Raw genomic sequence first — 26,226 nt, 5'->3', positions numbered from 1 at the left:
GGCACCTGTGTTTCGTCATCATCAGAGACGTGCTGAGGTGGTATTCCCATGTCCTCATCATCAGGAAACATAAGTGGTTGTGCGTTAGTGCATTCTACACTGCGTGCAGAATTATTAGGCAAATGAGTATTTTGACCACATCATCCTCTATGCATGTTGTCTTACTCCAAGCTGTATAGGCTCGAAAGCCTACTACCAATTAAGCATATTAGGTGATGTGCATCTCTGTAATGAGAAGGGGTGTGGTCTAATGACATCAACACCCTATATTAGGTGTGCATAATTATTAGGCAACTTCCTTTCCTTTGGCAAAATGGGTCAAAAGAAGGACTTGACAGGCTCAGAAAAGTAAAAAATAGTGAGATATCTTGCAGAGGGATGCAGCACTCTTAAAATTGCAAAGCTTCTGAAGCGTGATCATCGAACAATCAAGCGTTTCATTCAAAATAGTCAACAGGGTCGCAAGAAGCGTGTGGAAAAACCAAGGCGCAAAATAACTGCCCATGAACTGAGAAAAGTCAAGCGTGCAGCTGCCAAGATGCCACTTGCCACCAGTTTGGCCATATTTCAGAGCTGCAACATCACTGGAGTGCACAAAAGCACAAGGTGACAAGGTGTCAGAGACATGGCCAAGGTAAGAAAGGCTGAAAGACGACCACCACTGAACAAGACAAACAAGCTGAAACGTCAAGACTGGGCCAAGAAATATCTCAAGACTGATTTTTCTAAGGTTTTATGGACTGATGAAATGAGAGTGAGTCTTGATGGGCCAGATGGATGGGCCCGTGGCTGGATTGGTAAAGGGCAGAGAGCTCCAGTCCGACTCAGACGCCAGCAAGGTGGAGGTGGAGTACTGGTTTGGGCTGGTATCATCAAAGATGAGCTTGTGGGGCCTTTTCGGGTTGAGGATGGAGTCAAGCTCAACTCCCAGTCCTACTGCAGTTTCTGGAAGACACCTTCTTCAAGCAGTGGTACAGGAAGAAGTCTGCATCCTTCAAGAAAAACATGATTTTCATGCAGGACAATGCTCCATCACACGCGTCCAAGTACTCCACAGCGGGGCTGGCAAGAAAGGGTATAAAAGAAGAAAATCTAATGACATGGCCTCCTTGTTCACCTGATCTGAACCCCATTGAGAACCTGTGGTCCATCATCAAATGTGAGATTTACAAGGAGGGAAAACAGTACACCTCTCTGAACAGTGTCTGGGAGGCTGTGGTTGCTGCTGCACGCAATGTTGATGGTGAACAGATCAAAACACTGACAGAATCCATGGATGGCAGGCTTTTGAGTTTCCTTGCAAAGAAAGGTGGCTATATTGGTCACTGATTAGTTTTTGTTTTGTTTTTGAATGTCAGAAATGTATATTTGTGAATGTTGAGATGTTATATTGGTTTCACTGGTAAAAATAAATAATTGAAATGGGTATATATTTGTTTTTTGTTAAGTTGCCTAATAATTATGCACAGTAATAGTCACCTGCACACACAGATATCCCCCTAAAATAGCTAAAACTAAAAACAAACTAAAAACTACTTCCAAAAATATTCAGCTTTGATATTAATGAGTTTTTTGGGTTCATTGAGCACATGGTTGTTGTTCAATAATAAAATCAATCCTCAAAAATACAACTTTCCTAATAATTCTGCACTCCCTGTATGTCTTCCACCGCTGGGGAAGGGCTAGGTGGATGCCCTTGGGAAACCCTGCCAGCAGAGTCTTCAAACAGCATAAGAGACTGCTGCATAACTTGAGGCTCAGACAGTTTCCCTGATATGCATGGGGGTGATGTGACAGACTGATGGGCTTGGTTTTCAGGCGCCATCTGTGCGCTTTCTGCAGAAGACTGGGTGGGAGATAATGTGAACGTGCTGGATCCACTGTCGGCCACCCAATTGACTAATGTCTGTACCTGCTCAGGCCTTACCATCCTTAGAACGGCATTGGGCCCCACCAAATATTGCTGTAAATTCTGGCTGCTACTGGGACCTGAGGTAGTTGGTTCACTAGGACGTGTGGCTGTGGCAGAACGGCCACGTCCTCTCCCAGCACCAGAGTGTCCACTAACACCACCACGACCATGTCTGCGTCCCTTACTAGATGTTTAGATGTTGGAAATGCACGGTAGCGTGTGAAGTTATTGAGGATGACCCTATCCGCACCTTCAATCTAATATACCCTTTTATGGATAGATTTAACCTTGGCCTGATAGAGCAAAAACCACTAATTTAGGGAATTGCTAAGTTGGAAATTGTATTCAACCCAGAACAAAAACTGTGCTTCGGCAGACAGCAGACAGTATTACAATTGGCTAGCCACAGCTGAAACACCAGATTTAGGGTACTGCTATTTTGACAATTGTATTTTACCCCTCAATAAAATAGCAAGCACAGCCAAGCCACTATTGATGGTTAAAAATGGACTTGGTGGCAGCTTGTGCTGGCGCACCACAAGACACAAAATGGCCGCCGATCACCCCAGAAAAAAGTGACTGAAAAACGCTCTGGGCAGCCTTAAAACAGTGAGCAATTGAATAGCAGAGGTTGTATGATACACAGCTGTATATCAATCACTTCAGTAAATAAATCCCTGTCTAATCTCGCCCTAACAGCAGCAGCTGCATCCTATCCCTACACTGATCAGAGCAGAGTGACGTGCGGCGCTACGTGACTCCAGCTTAAATAGAGGCTGGGTCACATGCTACACTGGCCAATCACAGCCATGCCAATAGTAGGCATCGCTGTGATGGCCTCTTGGGGAAAGTAGTATGACGCTTGTTGATTGGCTGCTTTGCAGCCTTTCAAAAAGCGCCAAGAAAGCGCCGAACCCCGAACCCGGACTTTTACGAAAAGGTTCGGGTCCGTGTCACGGACACCCCAAAATTCGGTACGAACCCGAACTATACAGTTCGGGTTCGCTCATCCCTAGTTCCGACTAGAACCTATATTAATGCACAAATCCAGAACAGAAGTAATTCCCTGACAATCTACAGATCAAAAATCTGTATCCTAATTAAATAAAAAAACATAACATCTCATACCAAAGATAAAATACCTATACCCATGCCTTACTGTAGAATGTCCAGGCTAAAGGTGTACACATTTTCTGTCCCATTACTAAAAAACAATGCACATGCCTGTTAAAGAGAAATTAAGGTGCAAGACCTGGTGAGTAGTTAGACCTGGCTTTATTTTCTTTCACTTTTACTAAGGCTTTTTTCACTGTTTTTAATGGCATTTTTGGCTACACCAATTGCTGCATTTCGGGGGGAAAAAAGAAACCAGACCCAAAGAATGCCTCAAAAAGCGCATGTTGTAATGCATTTTAAATTTCCCTATTGATTTTAATCTACCGTATGGCCACCCCACAGAAAAAGGGCCGAAAATGGAGACGATCTTTTCCTTTTAGAAGTAGAAGATCATTTACCATGTTTTTCAAGGGATTTATATTGTACATGATATTTTGAATCTGTGTCATTGTTCTTTTATCTGCTGGGTCTATATGAATCTCAGATTGCACATGTTACACTTTATTATTGTAATTTATTAATATTGAGTTGTTTATGGGAATTATTTCACAGAGTATATTTTAAAATTTTCTATAATTTCAGTTAAAAAATGTATCATGTAATTAGTAGAGATGAGTGAATTTTTCTAAAAAATTTGATTCGGTCAGAAATTATTCATGGTGAATCGGGTTAAAAACGTCTATTTCCTTGCTGCTGAGATCCTATATAATGATGTAGAACACTGTGCCTTGCAGTAACACGCATGGGGAGTCTGCTGTGGTAGTGAAATAATACTGTTTGTCGGTATGATTTTCAGATGACAGGCATTGCTCTTAGAATCACTGCACACTTCACTTATTTGGGCAGTCACGGGCCCAAAACTGACCAAATAACTCAAGTATAAACTCAACCTTACAGGTCTATGTTAGCGCCAAGAAGAAGCACACTCTTTTTACACTGTCGTCAGCTGATTTCACATAGATGTCTACAGAACCTGTTCTACTAAAAGCTTATACAAGTAGAGCCCCCCGACAGAGTGGAGAGGGTGTCAGAAGTAAGTTTGTGTTGACGTCACTGATTATTTTGCCCTTCCACTGATTTGTCAGAACAATAACCCCCCAAAAACGAATCCTCTCTGTTGAGCATCAACCTTCACTTGGTCAGTATTTGGTCAGTAATCCATCAGTATTGCTAATGCCCAAAAAAAAAACAGTAGTGGATCCAAAACAGAGATGACACGTGAATGGAATATTTGCATGTCTTAAGTGTTTTGTACCCACTCCTGCTTTTGGCTACCAAATCACAAGCCATTTCTGATTGAACCATACAGGCCTTATAGCTGCTACACAGACAGGATCTGTTGTGCCTCTCATTTTTCCTTTCTTCTGACAGATCAGAAGAAGGGTCAAATAAATGATGATGTCAGCCAGGCTAAAAGGCAAAATAGTGGCCCAGTCATGAAGTGGGGAGGGTGGGAACAGCATGAGAAATCTAAAGAGTGGCCCTATGACATAGTGGTGAGGTGGAAGCAGCATAAGGAGACCACAGAGTGGCCCAATGACAGAGTCTGGAGGTGGCGGCAGCATCAGGAGGAGGCCACAGAGTGGCACAATGACAGTGTGGAGGTGGCGGCAGCATCAGGAGGCCACAGAGTGGCACAATGACAAAGTGAGGATGTGGTGGCAGCAGCAGCATCAGGAGGAAGCCACAGAGTGGCACAATGACAAAGTGAGGATGTGGTGGCAGCAGCAGCATCAGGAGGAGGCCACAGAGTGGCACAATGACAGTGTGGAGGTTACATAGTGTGGAGGAGCCAGCAACATCAGGAGACCACAGAGTGACATGGTGATAGAGTGGGGAGGTGTAAAAAGCATCAGGAGACCACAGAGTGGCAAGGTGACATAATGTGGAGGTGACAGCAGCATCAGGAGACCACAGAGTGACCCAGTGATAGAGTGGGTAGGTGGCAGCAGCATCAGAAGACCACAGAGTGGCAAGGTGACATAGTGAGGAGTTGGCAGCACCATCAGGAGACCACAGAGTGACCCGGTGACAGAGTAGGGAGGCAGTTGGCAATACGAGTACCAGCTGAAGATGGTGGGTGAAAGAAGGAGCACCTGGCATCAGATGTGTGGCATCAGGTGGGTGGCAGCATCAGAATAGCAGTTCAGGCAGGTAGCCAGAAGAAACCGGTCTCTTTTGTCAGAGTGTTGGTGTGGCACCATGGATGATCTAGTCTGATGCATTGGTGAGTGGAAATCCTGGCTGATCCACGCCTGATTCATCTTGACAAAGGTCAGTCTTTCCACATTTTGGGTGAACAGGCGAGTTCTTCTTGGGGTAACTATGGCCCCAGCCGCACTAAACACCCTCTCTGATGCCACACTACTGGCAGGGCAGAACAGCTTTTCCAGGGCAAACTCTGCTAGTTGCAGCCACAAATCCAGTTTAGCTGCCCAGTAGTCCAGTAGATATTTGATGTGGGGTGGCAGGGTACTGTCCGAATATGCCACCACCTGCTGGTTAAGGTCCTGCTCCAGGTCTAGCTGCTAGTGAGTAGTTTCTTCACTAGGCAGGTGAAGAAAGCTGCTCATCAGCGACTCTATACTCTAGTTGCAGCTGATTGAACTGGAAGGGCTCCTACCCCCCACCCTGCCATGGCAGCCATAGCAGAGGAGCGGGATCGCAGAAGGCCCCCCCGGTCAGACCTGTAAGAGGATGGACGATGACGGATAGGCAGATAGGCGGCTGCAACTGACTACATCGGATGTCTCTATAGTAGTTCAGTTTGTCCTCCCTCTTAGCGGGTGCAAAAAAGGCTCCCATTTTGCACCGGTAGCGAGGGTCCAACAAGGTGGAGAGACAGAAGTCATCCCTCTGCCGAATGGTGACAATTTGGTTATCACTAGGCAAGCAAGTGAGCATGCATCAGGCCATTTGTGCAAGTAACTTGGAGGTACTCCCTGCCTCTATCTCCACTGCATACTGCCACAGTGTGTCTGGGTCCTCTGCCTCATCTTCCTCATCGCCCTGTAGCTCCCCTGGCTGCTCCTACTCCTCCTCTCCTGTCACCTGTGTGTAAAATCCACCCATTTCGCTACACATTGCTTGTGCTACAATGTACTCTTCCTCCTCCTCCAGTTCAGCCCCCACAGGGCTCATATGGCCGTGAGATCTAGGTGTCACGTCTCCAGTTCCCTGACCAACCAGATTTACCAGCATCTGTTCCAGGACATGAAGCAGTGGAAATGACGTTGTTCATCCCGTAGGCCTGGCGACTGACAAATAACGTGGCCTCCTCAGAGGGCCTGAGCAAACGGCAGGTGTCACGCATGAGCTACCACTGACTGACATCGACGTTACACAGAGAAGTACTCCTGTCCGCTTGGATCATCAAGAAATCGTTTATGGCCTTTCTCTGTTCGTATAGTCGGTCCAACATATATAGGGTGGAATTCCAATGGGTGGAAATGTCGCATATCAGCCTATGTTGGGGGATGCCATTCTGCCACTGCAGCTCAAGGAGGGTGTGCTTTGCAGTGTACGGCTGAAGTGCATGCAAAGTTTCCTGGCCATTTTTAGGATGTCTTGCAGATGGGCGGAAAACTTCAGGAATCGCTTGACAACCAGATTGAACACGTGTGCCATGCAGGGCACATGGCTCAGCCCTTCTTGACGCAGTGCCGACACCATGTTCTTCCCGTTGTCAGTCACCATAGTTCTGATTTTGAGTTATCGCGGAGAGAGCCCAGATTCGTTTTCTTAATGAAAGACACGGAGCAGTTCCTCTGCTGTGTGACTCCGTTCGCCCAGGCAAGCAAGGTGCAGAACAGCGTGACACTGCTGTGCCCTGCATGCTGGAGGGGCACTGTGAATTGTCCCTGCAGTGAAGGCTGAGGACACGGTGGAGGATGAGGAGGCAGAGGCGTTTATTGTCGCAGGACAAACGGCGTGACAATGTGGATGCAAAAGCAGCGTCACCTGGCCAAGTTTCTGGTGTGGCTGTGCAGGAACCACATTGACCCAGTGGGCCGTAAAGGACATGTATTGTCCCTGACCATAGTTAGAGCGCCACACGTCGGCGCTGCCGTGCACTTTGGCAGACATCGACAGGCTCAAGGACTGGCCCAACTTCTGTTCTACATGTGTTGCAGAGCTGGTACTGAATTTTTGGTGAATAAATGACGGCTTGGGACTCTTCACGTCAGCTCGGCACAAGCTATCAGTTCTCTGAAAGGTGCAGTCCACCACTTGGAAAGAGAGGGACTGCAGCACCAGCAACTTGGACAGAAGCACATTCAGCTACTGCGCCGTTGGATGTGTACGCTCATACTGTTGCCTCTTGGCAATCGCTTCGGTGATCAATTGCTGATGGAATGACTGATGAGGAGTAGAGGGAGCAGGAGCATCAGGACCAGCAGATGATGGGAAGGACAGACAGCTCTCTTCGGCTGAGGTGGTGGAGCCTTGACTGCCTGAAACCGGATGAGTGCCACTGGGTAATGCAGCGGTTGCTGCAGCAGGCTGAACCCCCACTTTGGAGCCACGGTTCTCCCAGGCCACTTTATGATGATGCTGCATATGTTGACGTAGGGCCGTGGTGTCAACATTGGCACCCTGGCCACGCTTCACCTTCTGCCCACAGATTCTACATATGGCCATGTTAACCTCCCCTGGAGGTTTAACAAAAAACTGCCACACGACCGAGTAGGTAATTTTACCCCAACACTACGCACTGACTGACTGCTACCGACTCTGTTTCCAGGAATCCATGCATCACTACTTTCCGGGCAGGTAGGCTCCTGCGAAGCGGGTGGTATACCCCGGGCACTTTTGGCTACCGATCTCCCACTGCTGCCACCCTGCTGACTCCCGGCCACGCTAGCGACTTGCTGGCTCCAACGCTGCCTTACGGGTAAGCTGCCACCCTCTTCTCCTGATGTTGATGAAGTCCCTAATTCACCCAGCTCCCAAGTGCGATCAGCTACATCATCATCATCATCGAGCACTGTCTGCACGTTACTGATGTCCTCCTCAACGGTCTCTTGGTCAGGAGCCTCATCACTACTTGCCCGCCTGGCGGAGGAAGTGGCGGATGTCTCCTCCACATCTTGGCTGGCCAGTAGCTGCTGACTTCTCTAGTTGCTTGTCCTCGCTGTATAGTGGGGCTGAGCCCACAGCATATAATACTTCTCTGGTTGAGGGAACAGAAAAGGACAGAGGCATGTTGAGGACAGGTGAGCGCACAGGGCCTGTTCCCAGGCCATGTCAACTAAGGGTTGTGTCTGACCAACCCACCGACTCTTGACTCGTGTCTGACACTTGGGATGAAGTGTATGACTGAGTCAACCATTCAAGAAACGTTGGGTTGCTGGTCACGACACAACCGCTAGATGACAACGGGAGCTCAGGCCTCTCGCTGCGACTCCTGCTGCCATGCCCACTTACTCTGCTGCGACCTGTGCCTGCGCCAGAAACATTTAGGCCTCTGCCACCCCCCTGTTCAGGGCCTGGAAATTCTCTGTCTGACATACTTTTAGATCAAATAAATACATAAAAAAGAAAATTAAAACACCCCAAAAATGTCTGTATTATTCTCACTTCCCCACACAACGGCCAATAAGCCCTTTTTTATCTACTAATATAGGCCAAAAAGGGCTGTAATTTTCTCACTTCACCACACAAGGGCAAATACTTTTTTTGTGCCACTAATACATGCAAAAAATGGCTTTAAAACATATAACTGCACCGCTGAACGGCAAATATAGTTTTCCTTTTTCCACTTATACACTCCACAAAAGGACTTTAGAACATATAACTGGACCACTGAACGGCAAATATATTTTTCTTTTTTCCACTTATACACTCCACAAAAGGTTTTAAAACATATAACCGCACCGCTGAACGGCATATATATATATTTTTTGCCACTAATACATGACAAAAAGGGCTTTAGAACTTATAACTGCACCGCACAAGGGCAAATAAGACGTATAAATATTTCCTTGCAATAAACCCTGTTAATGGCTGTATCAAACAGCACTTGTACCCCAATAACAAGAACGGTTTGCTGGAATTACAGAGCTGTATAATGGCAGTTTGGATCCCCAGTTAGTACAGCAAGGTGTAATAGGATTGTTCCTATCACCCAGTCTGTAACCTCCCCTACTGAACCCTGTTCTACATAAATGCTGTGGAATGATTCCTGCCTATTTGTGTCGATCAAAGTGTCACGACTGTGACTGATCCAGACAGGTCTGGGAGGAGAAGGTCGCAGCGACTTGCTACTCGCGATAGCTTGTGAGTTTGCTCCGTGGTTCAGGGTATGTCATCCGGGTTTTGCCTTGTGAACCTTTTTGTCCTGACTGGGAGTTTGTAGGCATCCTTCTCAGGTGAGTCCTGTCTGCCACTCCCAGCTACTATATTAGTTTCAGTTTCACTTGCAGTCATTGCCAGATATAGTCCTTACTTCCAGTGTTATTCTGACCTTTGAAGGAGATCGTTTGATGGTGTTGCTGTGGAGCTCTTGCCCGGCATGGACTGTCGTGTTTGGGATCGCCTTCTCTGCTCGTGACTGGATAAGTCTATCTCTGCTGTAGATAGTTTATTTGTTTGTTGCTGTCTTCCCCTGTTGTTCTCCTAGACGTGAGTGATGGTGACTAGTGCTCCCATCGGCCTTTCTGCAGTCTAGTCTTGTTAGGGTGAGTGAGGGTTTAGGCATCCTGCTCGCTGCACGGGTTCACACCCCGTCTAGGGTATCAGGGCAGACAGGTGCCAGCTTAGGGTTAGTCAGGGGTGGCCATTCTATTTCCCATCCGTAGATAAGGGTCCCCCTTCCCCTCCGTCTGGTGCGACACGACTGCTGCTGGGATAGCGGTCGTGACAGTATATCTGGCCTTTTAAAAAAAAATAAAAAAGTGACATTTCCTTTTTTTTTTGTTTGCTGTTTTGCTTTGTATTTTTCTGTTCCACTATGGATCCGGTTACAGTTTTGGCGAAACAATTACAGGGGTTATCCCTTGAAGTGGCAGGATTAAAAGCAACAGTGCTGCAGCAGCAGCAGCAGCAATCCTTGGGTTCCACCGTTGCTACGGGAAACCAAGGTACTCCTGAGCCAAAAGTGGCTTTACCTGATAGGTTCTCAGGAGGGAGAGACCAATTTGTAACCTTCAGAGAAGCTTGCAAATTGTTCTTTAGGTTACGCCCTAGATCCTCCGGCGGTGAGGAACAACGGGTGGGCATTGTAATTTCTCTCCTGCAAGGAGATCCACAGGCTTGGGCTTTCTCCCTACCATCAGACTCTCCGGCCTTACAATCAGTGGAGAAGTTTTTTGAAGCCCTGGGTCTCGTATATGATGACCCGGACAGGGTCTCACTGGCTGAGTCTAAGCTACGTAGACTTCGGCAAGAGAACCGGTCTGCTGAACTATATTGTTCCGAATTCCGTAGGTGGGCTACTGATACATTATGGAACGACTCGGCCCTTAGGAGTCAGTTCTGCCAGGGGTTGTCTGAAAAATTAAAAGACGCGCTGGCGGTATACGAGGTCCCTGGGTCTCTTGAGGCTGCTATGTCTCTGTCCATAAGAATCGACAGACGACTCAGGGAGAGACTATTAAATTTTACAGAGGCCCCTATAGGGCAGGGATCGGTTTGTTATGATCCAGTCGAACCAATGCAAATAGGAGGCGCCACTAGACGGGTGAATCCTCCTAAGTTCCGCCGTAGGTCAGTGGTATGTTTTCGTTGTGGGGGGAGGGGTCATTTTGTAAAGGTTTGTCCCTCAGAACCCAAGAGACCACAAACAAAGGAGCCGCCGGAAAACTAGAGTCCCCAGATTGTGCGGAGGATAACAGTCTGGGCGTATTCGTTTCCTCCATACACATGTCTCAGTTTTTGTTGTCCGCTACCGTTGAGGCGGGCAATAAGACTGAGATCTGTTCCGTCCTTTTGGACAGTGGGGCGGGGGTCAACTTGGTGGATTCACGGTTTGCTCAGGCTCTGGGTTTTACTCTGGAACCGGTACGTAGAACTATTCCTGTTTTTGCCATCGACTCATCCCCTCTTACTCAGAGAGAGTTAACTCAGATCATCCATAATATCCATCTGCAGGTAGGGGACCTCCATAAAGAGCTCTTGTCATGTCTTGGACGGTCTTCCAGCTCCTATGGTATTGGGGCTTCCCTGGCTGGTGACTCACAATCCAGTGGTGGATTGGCAGGCCGGGGAGATTGTGGAGTGAACATTGTAAGGACAACTGCTTGAGTAGTAGGTGCTCTACACTCTCTGTAACATCTTTACCTGCCTTTCTGTCAGATTTTATGGATGTGTTCTCTGAGAAGGGTTGTCAGGGGTTACCACCTCATCGTCCATATGATTGCCCGATTAATCAATTACCTGGGGCAAAACTACCTAAAACCCGATTATACAATCTTTCCGGCCCGGAGAGGAAGGCTATGCAAGATTATATTTCGGAGAGTTTGGCTAAGGGACACATCAGACCCTCTTCTTCACCCGTGGCTGCAGGGTTCTTTTTCGTTAAAAAGAAAGATGGGGGCCTGCGTCCTTGCCTGGATTGCCTGGATTTCCGGGAATTAAACGGGATAACTATCCGAGATCCCTATCCTCTTACTCTCATTCCCGACCTCTTTAATCAGATTGCTGGTGCTAAATGATTCTCCAAAATGGATCTCAGAGGAGCCTATAACCTGGTTCGCATCAAAGAGGGGGATGAGTGGAAAACGGCTTTTAATACTCCGGAAGGGCATTATGAAAATCTGGTCATGCCATTTGGTCTTACTAATGCGCCTGTGGTGTTCCAACATTTTGTCAACGATATATTTAGTCACCTTATCGGGAGATTTGTTGTGATATATCTTGATGACATCCCGGTCTATTCCCCGGATCTGGATACACAAGATCCATGTGAGACAAGTGCTGCAGATATTAAGGGCCAACAAATTGTTTGCTAAATTAGAGAAATGTGTGTTCACCGTAAAAGAACTACCATTTCTGGGGTATGTGTTGTCAGATTCAGGTTTCCGCATGGATCCAGAGAAAGTCCGAGCGATTATGGACTGGGATCTGCCTGAGAACCTGAAGGCATTTGCAACGCTTCCTGGGGTTTGCCAATTTTTATAGAAAGTTTATAAAGAACTATTCCTTGGTGGTCAAACCACTGACGGACATGACCCGAAAGGGATCCGATTTTTCCAAATGGTCACATGCAGCCAAAACTGCCTTTACATCTCTGAAGGAGAGATTCACCTCGGCCCCTATTCTCGTACAGCCAGATGTCTCGCTTCCTTTTATTGTAGAGGTTGACGCATCAGAGGTGGGGGTGGGAGCGGTACTATCTCAGGGCCCGTCCCCTGGTGAATGGCGTCCGTGTGCTTTCTTTTCGAAGAAATTGTCTACTGCAGAAACGAACTATGATATTATCAACAGGGAACTTTTGGCTATTAAGTTGGCCTTTGAGGAGTGGCGTCATTTTTTGGAGGGGGCGGTTCATCCCGTAACGGTGATTACTGATCACAAAAACTTATTATATCTGGAGTCTGCTAAACGTCTCACCCCTAGACAGGCTCGGTGGTCGTTATTTTTTACTAGGTTTAATTTTGTAATAACCTATCGCCCGGGGGCAAAAAATACTAAGGCGGATGCATTGTCCCGAGGTTTTCCTGGAGGGGGTGATGTTGATGTACCAGAGCCGATTTTGCAAAAGGGGGTGGTGGTCTCTGCATTACACTCAGGTTTGGAGGGGAGGGTGTTGGAAGCTCAGGGGGACGCCCCGGCCTCCTGCCCCTCGGGTAAACTGTTTGTGCCAGAAAATTTACGCCTGGAGATACTAAAAGAACACCATAACTCCACACTGGCAGGACATCCAGGTAGTAGGGCAACCTCTGAATTAGTGTCTCGTCGGTTCTGGTGGCCTAAGTGGCACCAGGAGGTGTTGAATTTTGTGTCTGCATGTGCTACCTGTGCTCGTTCTAAGGTAGATCATACTCGTCCGGCAGGGCGTCTTTTACCTCTGGCCATCCCCAACAGGCCTTGGACGCACCTATCAATGGATTTTATTACGGATCTACCAGTATCAGCGGGGAAGACTGTTATTCTTGTAGTTGTTGACTGATTCAGTAAAATGGTGCACTTTATTGCTCTTGCCGCATTGCCTAATGCTAACACACTGGCTCAGGTTTTTATTGACTACATTGTGAAGCTTCACGGGGTCCCTTCCGATATTGTTTCAGATCATGGTACCCAATTTGTTTCTAAATTTTGGAAAGCTTTTTGTTCTCGTTTAGGGGTTCATCTGTCGTTTTCTTCATCTTTCCATCCACAGTCCAACGGTCAGACTGAACGTACCAATCAAAACCTAGAGACATATTTGAGATGCTTTGTTTCCGAAAATCAGGAGGAATGGTCATCTTATTTACCGTTAGCCGAGTTTGCCATTAATAATCGTCGTCAAGAATCCACCGATAAGTCACCATTTTTTGGTGCGTATGGTTTCCATCCTCAGTTTTGTACGTTTAGTGAGGGGGGGCCGTCTGGGATTCCCGAGGAGGAACGATTTGCGTCTTCACTTTCTTCAGTGTGGCAGAGTGTACAAGAAAGTTTGAGGAGAATTGGTGGTAGATACAAACGTGTGGCTGATAGGAAGCGCTCTGAAGGTCTGGACCTTGGGGTGAATGACTTGGTGTGGTTGTCTACCAGAAATATCAAGTTGAAGGTTCCCTCGTGGAAATTAGGTCTGAGATTTATTGGTCCTTATAGGGTAATTAAGATCATTAACCCGGTGGCTTTTCGTCTGGAGCTACCTCAGACTCCAAGGATTTATAATGTCTTCCACAGATCTCTGCTTAAGAGATATGTAAAACCTCCTGAACCATTGCCACTACCGCCTCCACCGGTGGTTGTTGATGGCAGTCTTGAGTTTTAGAGAGTTTTAGAAAAGATTGTTGATTCACGATATGTTCGCCGCTCTCTTCAGTACCTGGTGCACTGGAGAGGTTATGGTTCCGAAGAGAGAATGTGGGTTCCAGCATCAGAGATAAAAGCGGACAGACTCATTCGGGCTTTTCATAGCTCCCATCCGGAGAGGCCTGGTCTTGAGGGTCCGGGGGCCCCTCGTAGAAAGGGGGGTACTGTCACGACTGTGACTGATCCAGACAGGTCTGGGAGGAGAAGGTCGCAGCGACTTGCCACTCGCGATAGCTTGTGAGTTTGCTCCGTGGTTCAGGGTATGTTATCCGGGTTTTGCCTTGTGAACCTTTATTGTCCTGACTGGGAGTTTGTAGGCATCCTTCTCAGGTGAGTCCTGTCTGCCACTCCCAGCTACTATATTAGTTTCAGTTTCACTTGCAGTCATTGCCAGATATAGTCCTTACTTCCAGACCTTTGAAGGAGATCATTTGACGGTGTTGCTGTGGAGCTCTTGCCCGGCGTGGACTGTCGTGTTTGGGATCGCCTTCTCTGCTCGTGACTGGATAAGTCTATCTCTGCTGTAGATAGTTTGTTTGTGTGTTGCTGTCTTCCCCTGTTGTTCTCCTAGACGTGAGTGATGGTGACTAGTGCACACATCGTCCTTTCCCCAGTCTAGTCTTGTTGGGGTGAGTGAGGGTTTAGGCATCCTGCTCGCCGCACGGGTTCACACCCGTATAGGTTATCAGGTAAGACAGGTGCCAGCTTAGGGTTAGTCAGGGGTGGCCATTCTATTTTCCATCGACAAAAAATATAAAGTTCTATGAACTCACTATGCCCATCACGAAATACCTTGGGGTCTCTTCTTTCCAAAATGGGGTCACTTGTGGGGTAGTTCTACTGCCCTGGCATTCTAGGGGCCCAAATGTGTGGTAAGGAGTTTGAAATCAAATTCTGTAAAAAATGACCAGTGAAATCCGAAAGGTGCTCTTTGGAATATGGGCCCCTTTGCCCACCTAGGCTGCAAAAAAGTGTCACACATCTGGTATCTCTGTATTCAGGAGAAGTTGAGGAATGTGTTTTGGGGTGTCTTTTTACATATACCCATGCTGGGTGAGATAAATATCTTGGTCAAATGCCAACTTTGTATAAAAAAATGGGAAAAGTTGTCATTTGCCAAGATATTTCTCTCACCCAGCATGGGTATATGTAAAATGACACCCCAAAACACATTCCCCAACTTCTCCTGAGTACGGAGATACCAGATGTGTGACACTTTTTTGCAGCCTAGGTGGGCAAAGGGGCCCACATTCCAAAGAGCACCTTTCGGATTTCACTGGTTATTTTTTACAGAATTTGATTTCAAACTCCTTACCACACATTTGGGCCCCTAGAATGGCAGGGCAGTATAACTACCCCACAAGTGACCCCATTTTGGAAAGAAGAGACCCCAAGGTATTCGCTGATGGGCATAGTGAGTTCATGGAAGTTTTTATTTCTTGTCACAAGTTAGTGGAATATGAGACTTTGTATGAAAAAAAATAAAATAAAAAAAAATCATCATTTTCCACTAACTTGTGACAAAAAATAAAAAATTCTAGGAACTCGTCATGCCCCTCACGGAATACCTTGGGGTGTCTTCTTTCTAAAATGGGGTCACTTGTGGGGTAGTTATACTGCCCTGGCATTTTCCAGGTGCCCTAATATGTGGTAAGTAGGTAAATGACCTGTGAAATCCGAAAGGTGCTCTTTGGAATATGGGCCCCTTTGCCCACCTAGGCTGCAAAAAAGTGTCACACATCTGGTATCTCCGTACTCAGGAGAAGTTGGGGAATGTGTTTTGGGGTGTCATTTTACATATACCCATGCTGGGTGAGAGAAATATCTTGGCAAAAGACAACTTTTCCCATTTTTTTATACAAAGTTGGCATTTGACCAAGATATTTATCTCACCCAGCATGGGTATATGTAAAAAGACACCCCAAAACACATTCCTCAACTTCTCCTGAATACAGAGATACCAGATGTGTGACACTTTTTTGCAGCCTAGGTGGGCAAAGGGGCCCATATTCCAAAGAGCACCTTTCGGATTTCACTGGTCATTTTTTACAGAATTTGATTTCAAACTCCTTACCACACATTTGGGCCCCTAGAATGCCAGGGCAGTAGAACTACCCCACAAGTGACCCCATTTTGGAAAGAAGAGACCCCAAGGTACTCGCTGATGGGCATAGTGAGTTCATGGAAGTTTTTATTTTTTGTCACAAGTTAGTGGAATATGAGACTTTGTATGAAAAAAAAAAAAAAAAAATCATCATTTTCCACTAACTTGTGACAAAAAATAAAAAATTCTAGGAACTCGCCATGCCCCTCATGGAATACCTTGGGGTGTCTTCTTTCCAAAATAGGGTCACTTGTGGGGTAGTTATACTGCCCTGGCATTTTCCAGGGGCCCTAATGTGTGGTAAGTAGGTAAATGACCTGTGAAATCCGAAAGGTGCTCTTTGGAATATGGGCCCCTTTGCCCACCTAGGCTGCAAAAAAGTGTCACACATGTGGTATCTCCGTACTCGGGAGAAGTTGGGGAATGTGTTTTCGGGTGTCATTTTACATATACCCATGCTGGGTGAGAGAAATATCTTGGCAAAAGACAACTTTTCCCATTTTTTTATACAAAGTTGGCATTTGACCAAGATATTTCTCTCACCCAGCATGGGTATATGTAAAATGACACCCCAAAACACATTCCCCAACTTCTCTTGAGTACGGCGATACCAGATGTGTGACACTTTTTTGCAGCCTAGATGCGCAAATGTGCCCAAATTCCTTTTAGGAGGGCATTTTTAGACATTTGGATACCAGACTTCTTCTCATGCTTTGGGGCCCCTAGAATGCCAGGGCAGTATAAATACCCCACATGTGACCCCATTTTGGAAAGAAGACACCCCAAGGTATTCAATGAGGGGCATGGCGAGTTCATAGAAATTTTGTTTTTTGGCACAAGTTAGCGGAAATTGATATTTTTTATTTTTTTCTCACAAAGTCTCCCTTTCCGCTAACTTGGGACAAAAATTTCAATCTTTCATGGACTCAATATGCCCCTCACGGAATACCTGGGGGTGTCTTCTTTCCGAAATGGGGTCACATGTGGGGTATTTATACTGCCCTGGCATTCTAGGGGCCCTAAAGCGTGAGAAGAAGTCTGGAATATAAATGTCTAAAAAATTTTACGCATTTGGATTCCGTGAGGGGTATGGTGAGTTCATGTGAGATTTTATTTTTTGACACAAGTTAGTGGAATATGAGACTTTGTAAGAAAAAAAAAAAAAAAATTCCGCTAACTTGGGCCAAAAAAATGTCTGAATGGAGCCTTACAGAGGGGTGATCAATGACAGGGGGGTGATCAATGACAGGGGGGTGATCAGGGAGTCTATATGGGGTGATCACCCCCCTGTCATTGATCACCCCCCTATAAGGCTCCATTCAGATGTCCGTATGTGTTTTGCGGATCCGATCCATGTATCCGTGGATCCGTAAAAATCATACAGACATCTGAATGCAGCCTGACAGGGGGGGTGATCAATGACAGGGGGGTGATCAGGGAGTCTATATGGGGTGATCATTCCCCCCCGGAAGGCTCCAGGGAGACGCCTGTATGTGTTTTGCGGATCCGATCCATCTATCAGTGGATCCGTAAAAATCATGCGGACGTCTGAATGGAGCTTTACAGGGGGGTGATCAATGACAGGGGGGTAATCAATGACAGGGGGGTGATCAGGGAGTCTATATGGGGTGATCACCACAGTCATTGATCATGCCCCTGTAAGGCTCCATTCAGATGTCCGTATGTGTTTTGCGGGTCTGATCCATGTATCCGTGGATCCGTAAAAATCATACGGACATCTGAATGCAGCCTGACAGGGGGGGTGATCAATGACAGGGGGGTGATCAGGGAGTCTATATGGGGTGATCACCCCCCCTGGAAGGCTCCAGGGAGACGCCTGTATGAGTTTTGCGGATCAGATCCAATTATCAGTGGATCCGTAAAAATCATGCGGACGTCTGAATGGAGCTTTACAGGGGTGTGATCAATGACAGGGGTGTAATCAATGACAGGGGGTGATCAGGGAGTCTATATGGGGTGATTACCACAGTCATTGATCACGCCCCTGTAAGGCTCCATTCAGACGTCCGTGTGCGTTTTGCGGATCCGATCCATCTATCAGTGGATCCGTAAAAATCATACGGACATCTGAATGCAGCCTGACAGGGGGGGTGATCAATGACAGGGGGGTGATCAGGGAGTCTATATGGGGTGATCACCCCCCCTGGAAGGCTCCAGGGAGACGCCTGTATGTGTTTTGCGGATCCGATCCATCTATCAGTGGATCCGTAAAAATCATGCGGACATCTGAATGGAGCTTTACAGGGGGTTGATCAATGACAGGGGGGTAATCAATGACAGGGGGTGATCAGGGAGTCTATATGGGGTGATCACCACAGTCATTGATCACGCCCCTGTAAGGCTCCATTCAGACGTCCGTATGCGTTTTGCGGATCCGATCCATCTATCAGTGGATCCGTAAAAATCATGCGGACATCTGAATGGAGCTTTACAGGGGTGTGATCAATGACAGGGGGGTAATCAATGACAGGGGAGTGATCAGGGAGTCTATATGGGGTGATCAGGGGTGATCAGGGGCTAATAAGGGGTTAATAAGTGACGGGGGGGGTGTAGTGTAGTGTAGTGGTGCTTGGTGCTACTTTACTGAGCTACCTGTGTCCTCTGGTGGTCGATCCAAACAAAGGGGACCACCAGAGGACCAGGTAGCAGGTATATTAGACGCTGTTATCAAAACAGCGTCTAATATACCTGTTAGGGGTTAAAAAAAACACATCTCCAGCCTGCCAGCGAACGATCGCCGCTGGCAGGCTGGAGATCAACTCTCTTACCTTCCGTTCCTGTGAGCGCGCGCGCCTGTGTGCGCGCGTTCACAGGAAATCTCGGCTCACGCGAGATGACGCCTATTGGCGTTAGTGTGACCTGGGAGCGCCGCAGAAATGACGCCTTTCGGCGTTAGCGTGACGGTAAGTGGTTAATATAAACATATATATATATGTGTATATATATATATATATATAGAGATAGTAATTAAACATTTATTTTGTGCTATACATTTTTTACAATTACTAAAAAAAAATATCAAAAATATAAATATAATTTAAAATCTATTTCTGAAAAAGTTTGTGATGGGATTTGAACTCACAGCTTCTGTATCATAACCCAGAACTTTAACCACTACACTATATAACTTCATAGCCAACAGCACAATAAAAAAAATATATATGAGACTTCTACTGTATAGGTCTCAGTAGAAGTACAGTACAGTAGAAGTCTCTTTTTTTTTTTTTTAAGTACCTGGCTATATAGCTATTATATCAGGGTGGTTAAGTGCCTTGCCTCTAATGAAAAAGGTTGTGAGTTTGAATCCCGGCAGAAAATTTTCAGAAATACAGGCTATGTTATATTTAAATACACTGTGGTATCCCCCAAGCACTGACTTCATATATGGACATAGCAATATAGGGAGTCAGAGCAGGGACTCCTAAGTCACGGACTCACAGTGAGGGATTCCCTCAATGTACAGCAATCTTCTGCATAGAAATAGAGGCTAAATTAGATGTAAATACACTGGCTCGAGCACACGCAGTGTTCGGCCGAGCATGCTCGCTCAACACTACGGCCTATCATTTCCCTACACCTTGAATAATCTTTCCCTGCACTTATAAATATTATTTTTTGCACAATGAAGACTTTCCTAGCACTGTCCCTAGCGCCTGCTGGCGTCTCTGCCTGCACTAAGTACACTGGAAAATGGCAGTGAAATTTATAGGAATGTGACATCACAGGGCTGCAATCATGGCATTATAGGTGATTCCGCGTTCCCAGAGTTCCTTGCTCCATGTCCTCACACGTGCAGCAGCCATTTTAGGAAAAAATGTGATTCGTTACCACAAAGGGTGAGGAAATTCGTATTCGATGTAAATCGAATTTTTCAGGAAATTTGGATCGAATTCTTCTTCTTCAACTTCGATTAGCTCATCTCTAGTGATTAGTTTTTATTACATCAATTGGCACTATATACTTTTTATTATTATTTATTTTGGGTCTCCATTAGTGCATAATTGCCATATGATTTTTACTCCCTTTATCCATCTTCCTAATTGCGTCAGTGCATAATTAGTTGTGGGTTAATTAGGTATATATAATCGCTGTGTTATTTCTACTCACTTTAATCATCTTTTTAATTGTGCCAGCGCATAATTAGGTATGGGTTATTTAGTTTTTCACCTTGAAAATTTATTATAATTAATATTTTTGCATGGTGGATTATATATATGTTTTTTTGTCATAATTATTTTCTAGTGTTGTAACTTTTTTACGCGCTTTGCCAAATATATACTATTGACATTTATTATTTGGTATTTTCATTATGCATTCATACATTATCTTTTTCAGTATTATGATCTGTAATAATGTTACTTTCGGTGTTTAAAACACCATTGGATTACAAGGTGTGTGTTCAAATCACTACACTTGATGGGTGGTGTAGTGACTCATCACTACTGGTGAATGGAACACAAATTAATTCTATGCAGGTTCCAGACATGCACAGTCTGTTATCGGGAACACCATCTTGCCACCTGTTTCTCTGTTTTCATCTACAGTCAGGTCCATAAATATTGGGACATCGACACAATTCCAACATTTTTGGCTCTATACACCACCACAATGGATTTGAAATTAAATGAACAAGATGTGCTTTAACTGCAGACTGTCAGCTTTAATTTTAGGGTATTTAAATCCCAATCAGGTGAACGGTGTAGGAATTAAAACAGTATTCATATGTGCCTCCCACTTGTTAAGGGACCAAAAGTAATGGGACAGAATAATAATCATAAGTCAAACTTTCACTTTTTAATACTTGGTTGCAAATCCTTTGCAGTCAATTACAGCCTGAAGTCTGGAACGCATAGCCATCAGCAGACGCTGGGTTTCATCCCTGGTGATGCTCTGACAGGCCTCTACTGCAGCTGTCTTCAGTTCCTTCTTGTTCTTGGGGCATTTTCTCTTCAGTTTTGTCTTCAGCAAGTGAAATGCATGCTCAATCGGATTCAGGTCAGGTGATTGACTTGGCCATTGCAAAACATTCCACTTCTTTCCCTTAAAAAACTCTTTGGTTGCTTTTGCAGTATGCTTTGGGTCATTGTCCATCTGCACTGTGAAGCACCGTCCAATGAGTTCTGAAGCATCTGGCTGAATATGAGCAGATAATATTGCCTGAAACACTTCAGAATTCATCCTGCTGCTTTTGTCAGCAGTCATATCATCAATAAATACAAGAGAACCAGTTCCATTGACAGCCATACATGCCCACGCCATGACACTACCACCACCATGCTTCACTGATGAGGTTGTATGCTTAGGATCATGAGCAGTTCTTTTCCTTCTCCATACTCTTCTCTTCCCATCACTCTGGTACAAGTCTATCTTGGTCTCATCTGTCCATAGGATGTTGTTCCAGAACTGTGAAGGCTTTTTTAGATGTCGTTTGGCAAACTCTAATCTGGTCTTCCTGTTTTGAGGCTCACCAATAGTTTACATCTTGTGGTGAACCCTCTGTATTAACTCTGGTGAAGTCTTCTCTTGATTGTTGACTTTGACACACATACACCTACCTCCTGGAGAGTGTTCTTGATCTGGCCAACTGTTGTGAAGGGTGTTTTCTTCACCAGAGAAAGAATTATTCAGTTGTTTTCCGTGGTCTTCCTGGTCTTTTGGTTTTGCTGAGCTCACCGATGCGTTCCTTATTTTTAAGAATGTTCCAAACAGTTATTTTGGCCACGCCTAATGTTTTTGCTATCTCTCTGATGGGTTTGTTTTGTTTTTTTCAGCCTAATAATGACTTGCTTCACTGATAGTGACAGCTCTTTGCATCTCATTTTGAGAATTGACAGCAACAGATTCCAAATGCAAATAGCACACTTGAAATGAACTCTGGGCCTTTTATCTGCTCATTGTAATTGGAATAATAAGGGAATAACTCACACCTGGCCATGGAACAGCTGAGAAGCAAATTGTCCCATTACTTTTGGTTCCTTAACAAGTGGGAGGCACATATGCAAACTGTTGTAATTCCTACACCGTTCACCTGATTTGGATGTAAATACTCTCAAATTAAAGCTGACAGTCTGCAGTTAAAGCACATCTTGTTCGTTTCATTTCAAATCCATTGTGGTGGTGTATAGAGCAAAAGATTTTAGAATTGTGTCGATGTCCCAATATTTATGGACCTGACTGTACATAGCTCAGTGAGTTCCTGCACGTTAAAGGGGTATTCCGGTTACATTAAGATAGATTACATGCAGCCCCCTGAAATGAACGGAGCAGCCGTGGTCGCTCCTTTCATTTCTATAGTAGTTCTGGAGATAGCTGAGTACAGCACTTGTTATCTCCAGAATTCCCATAGAAATGAATGGAGCGGCCGCATGCCTGTCCAGCCGCTCTGTTCATTTCAGCAGGGTGCAGGGGGTACTGTGGATAAGGGATTTATTTAATGTAACCAGAATACCCCTTTAATGTCTATTTAACACATGTACAGTATGTGTTGTCTTTTGGTGAATCTCTGCTTCACTGTAGTGATAAATTAGGATTAATCAGCAAAGTTAGGACATGTATAGAATTGTTTGATAATCATGTTTTTTTGTCTGTCAAAATTGATGTTGGATCAAGTGGGGATGCTCTAAAGCTCTCTTCCCTGTTGCATCAGGAACCAGTTGTTGGCAAGAAAACATATTAGTAGAGATGACCTTGCAGTTCACCCAGCGGTCGTTTCGAGGCGAACTTTGTTTGTTCGCTATTCCCCAAACATGCGAACATATGGCGATGTGGCATGTAGGTACCTGCATCCTCTGGAAGTAATGGAGGCCATTATGGCACCAAAAATGGTAAAATGCAGAGTGGACCCAGCATGCATGTGGAACCAACACTTCCTGAACTTTATGGCGACCACTCTGGCGCTTAACAGGTAGTATTTAGTGTTAGGTTCCCGTCTTACAGAGATCGCCTGGACGTTTGGAGGACGGGCCCAAATGGTTTTGTACAAAATGCATTTGCCAAGCATCTGACTTTATAAATAAGCGTAGTATTAGCACTTGAATATTTTTTGCGACTATGGCATTATTGCACTTTGTCTGGTTTGCAGAGTGCTGTTGCATTGTCTTTTTTCTCTATGTTTCTAGCCATGGCAGCGTGCACCTGCGTATTAGGATGTGCAGACTAACCCCCTTTTTTTTGCAGAGCCCACACATATCCGTCACCACACAGAATAAAGAATGGTCCTTGTATTATGTACTGTATATACAGCGGCGTAAAAGGAATTTTCTGTCAGGTGAATGACTAATGTTTGGGGTCTGTACTCCACTGGCCTGCAGTAAAATTGTTCTCCACTGAATGTCTAATATACCTCCAGCCACATAATCACTTGATCTTTTCTGTACGGTGAATGCCTAATATTTGGGGCCTGTACTCCACTGGCCTGCAGTAAAATTGTTATCCACTGACCGACTAATATACCTCCAGCCCCATAATCACTTGTTCTTTTCTGTCCGTTGAATGCCTAATGTTTGGGGCCTATACTCCACTGGCCTACAGTAAAATTGTTATCCACTGACCGCCTAATATGCCTACAGCCACATAAACACTTGTTCTTTTCTGTCCGGTGAATGCGTAATGTTTGGGGCCTGTACTCTACTGGCCTACAGTAAAATTGTTATCCACTCACTGTCTAATGAACCTCCAGCCACATAATCACTTGTTCTTTTCTGTCCAGTGAATGTCTAATGTTTGAAGTATGTACTACACTGGCCTACAGTAAAATTGCTATCCACTGACCGCCTAATATACCTCCAGCCACATAATCAATTGTTCTTTTCTGTCCGGTGAATGCCTTAATGTTTGAAGTATGTACTTCACTGGCCTACAGTAAAATTGTTATCCACTGACCGCCTAATATACCTCCAGCCACATAATCACTTGTTCTTTTCTGTCCGGTGAATGCCTAATGTTTGGGCATGTACTCCACTGGCCTGCAGTAAAATTTATATCTACTGACCGCCTAATATACCTCCATCCACATAATTACTTGTTCTTTTCTATCCAGTGAATGCATAATTTTTGGGGCCTGTACTCCACTGGCCTGCAGTAAAACTGTTTTCCACTGACCGCCTAATATACCTCCAGCCACATAATCACTTGTTCTTTTCTGTCCAGTGAATACCTAATGTTTGGGAGCTGTACTCTACTGGCCTGCAGTAAAATTGTTATCCACTGACCGCCTAATATACCTCCAGCCACATAATCACTTGTTTTTTTCTGTCCAGTGAACGCCTATTTTTTTGGGCCCGTACTCCACTGGCCTAAAATAATTTTTTTCTAGGCTCCAGCAGGGCACATTTTTTAGAGTTTCCCTTCAAGACGCATAAAAATGACCCCTGATTAAAATGCATATTTTATGTGGGAATGTTTGCCATTGATCCCCCTCTGGTATGTCACTGTCCATGTTGTGGGACCATTTGTGCACTTCTAGTAAGTATTTGGTGGCTGCAAATATGACCTGAAGGTTTTTCAGGTTCGCCTGCCATTAAAGTAAATGGGGTCTGCCGCGAACGCGCGGTTCGTGAACATTTGATATGACATTTGATATGACATTTGATATTCGTCCATCACTACATATTAGATTCTCTGTATGATGCTGATTAATGAAATGCTGTGAAAGACAGTGCTTTCCTCCACACAGCTGTCCATTTCAGCACAATAGATGAAGCTACTTACGCCAAACTATCTTCTACAAGTTTTAGAAATTAGTGAATTGATTCTGAACTAATTGAATTTATTACAAATTTCACAAAAATTCTGCTGCCAAATGAATTTGCAATTTGCTTAGGAAGATTTCTGCAAAATGGCGCTTGAACCATTTTACTGTGAAGATTAGCAGAATGAAGTTTGCAGATTAGAGATGAGCAAATTTAGATTAGAGATGAGCAAATGAGCAGATTACAGATGAGCAAATTCAAAAGTTCGATTCGACTGCTTCACCGAATTCTACAAAAAAAAATTGCTTAGTGGCAAATTACTTCGTCACGAAGCACATTTTTTTATGCGATTGCGCCACTCCCCGTCTTTGCATCCCTCAGATGCTGAGTGCATACATGGTCGCTCATCTGTTATAAATAAGAGTGTCAAATAAAAAAAAATAAAGAAAAATTATACTCACCTCATATGCTCTCGACGGGTCTTACGTGACCGCGCAAGGGATTTAGTGCGAGATCTATAAACAGCAATCTGTGTGGACTTCGATTCGCTCAATACTAATGTAGATGAATGATTACCTGACCCTATAAGGTAGTGGGCTTCCCCTGATTGGCTCAAAAGCTGAAACACAGCCTTTGAGCCTATCGGGGGACAGGATTTTATCTGATCCTTCAGCTCTGTGCTATGTGTAAACGACAGATGTCATTCTGAATACAGCTTAAGGGTACTTTCACGCTTGCGTTGTGAGGATCCATCAGACAGTTCAGTTGCCGGAACTGCCTGCCGGATCTGGAAATCCGTATGCAAACGGATCAGTCTGACAAATTGACCTTTCTGATTCGTCTCTCTGGTGTCATCCGGAAAAACGGATCCGGTATTTATTTATTTTGCATTTTTACAGATCTGTGCATGCGCAGACCGGGAAACTGGATCCAGTTTTCCGGAACACTTGGTACCGGATCCCGCATTAATACATTTCAATGGAAATTAATGCCGGATCTGGCATTCCGGCAAGTGTGCTGGAATTTTGGTTGTAGAAAATACCGTAAGAGGGACTGAACTGAAGACATCCTGATGCATACTGAACGGAATGCTCTCCATTCAGAATGCATTAGGATAAAACTGAAGCGTTAGTGTGAAAGTACCCTAAGATGTCAGAGGATATGTGAGAGAAATGTTTTTGGCAAAATGCAATAACAGACACAAGCCAGCAATCTTAGAGTGTTATAGGGACAGTATAGGGACATATTTATTTAGGTAGATTGAATCAATAAGTAGAAAAGGCAAGGTTTTATCAGACAGGGAAAAGTATAGGATCACTCACATTTCTGTGTGTGTTTTATACTGAGGGTAGGTGCTGTAGATAGAAATCATCACTCTGCAATAGCCAAAATCCTTCAGTGCCTGCAGAAACATAATTTTT

The sequence above is a fragment of the Bufo bufo genome, chromosome 5 (genome assembly GCF_905171765.1).
Source record: "Bufo bufo chromosome 5, aBufBuf1.1, whole genome shotgun sequence".
Classification (NCBI taxonomy): Eukaryota; Metazoa; Chordata; class Amphibia; order Anura; family Bufonidae; genus Bufo; species Bufo bufo.
The sequence above is the reverse complement of the archived record's forward strand: the minus strand, read 5'-3'. Positions refer to the sequence as shown.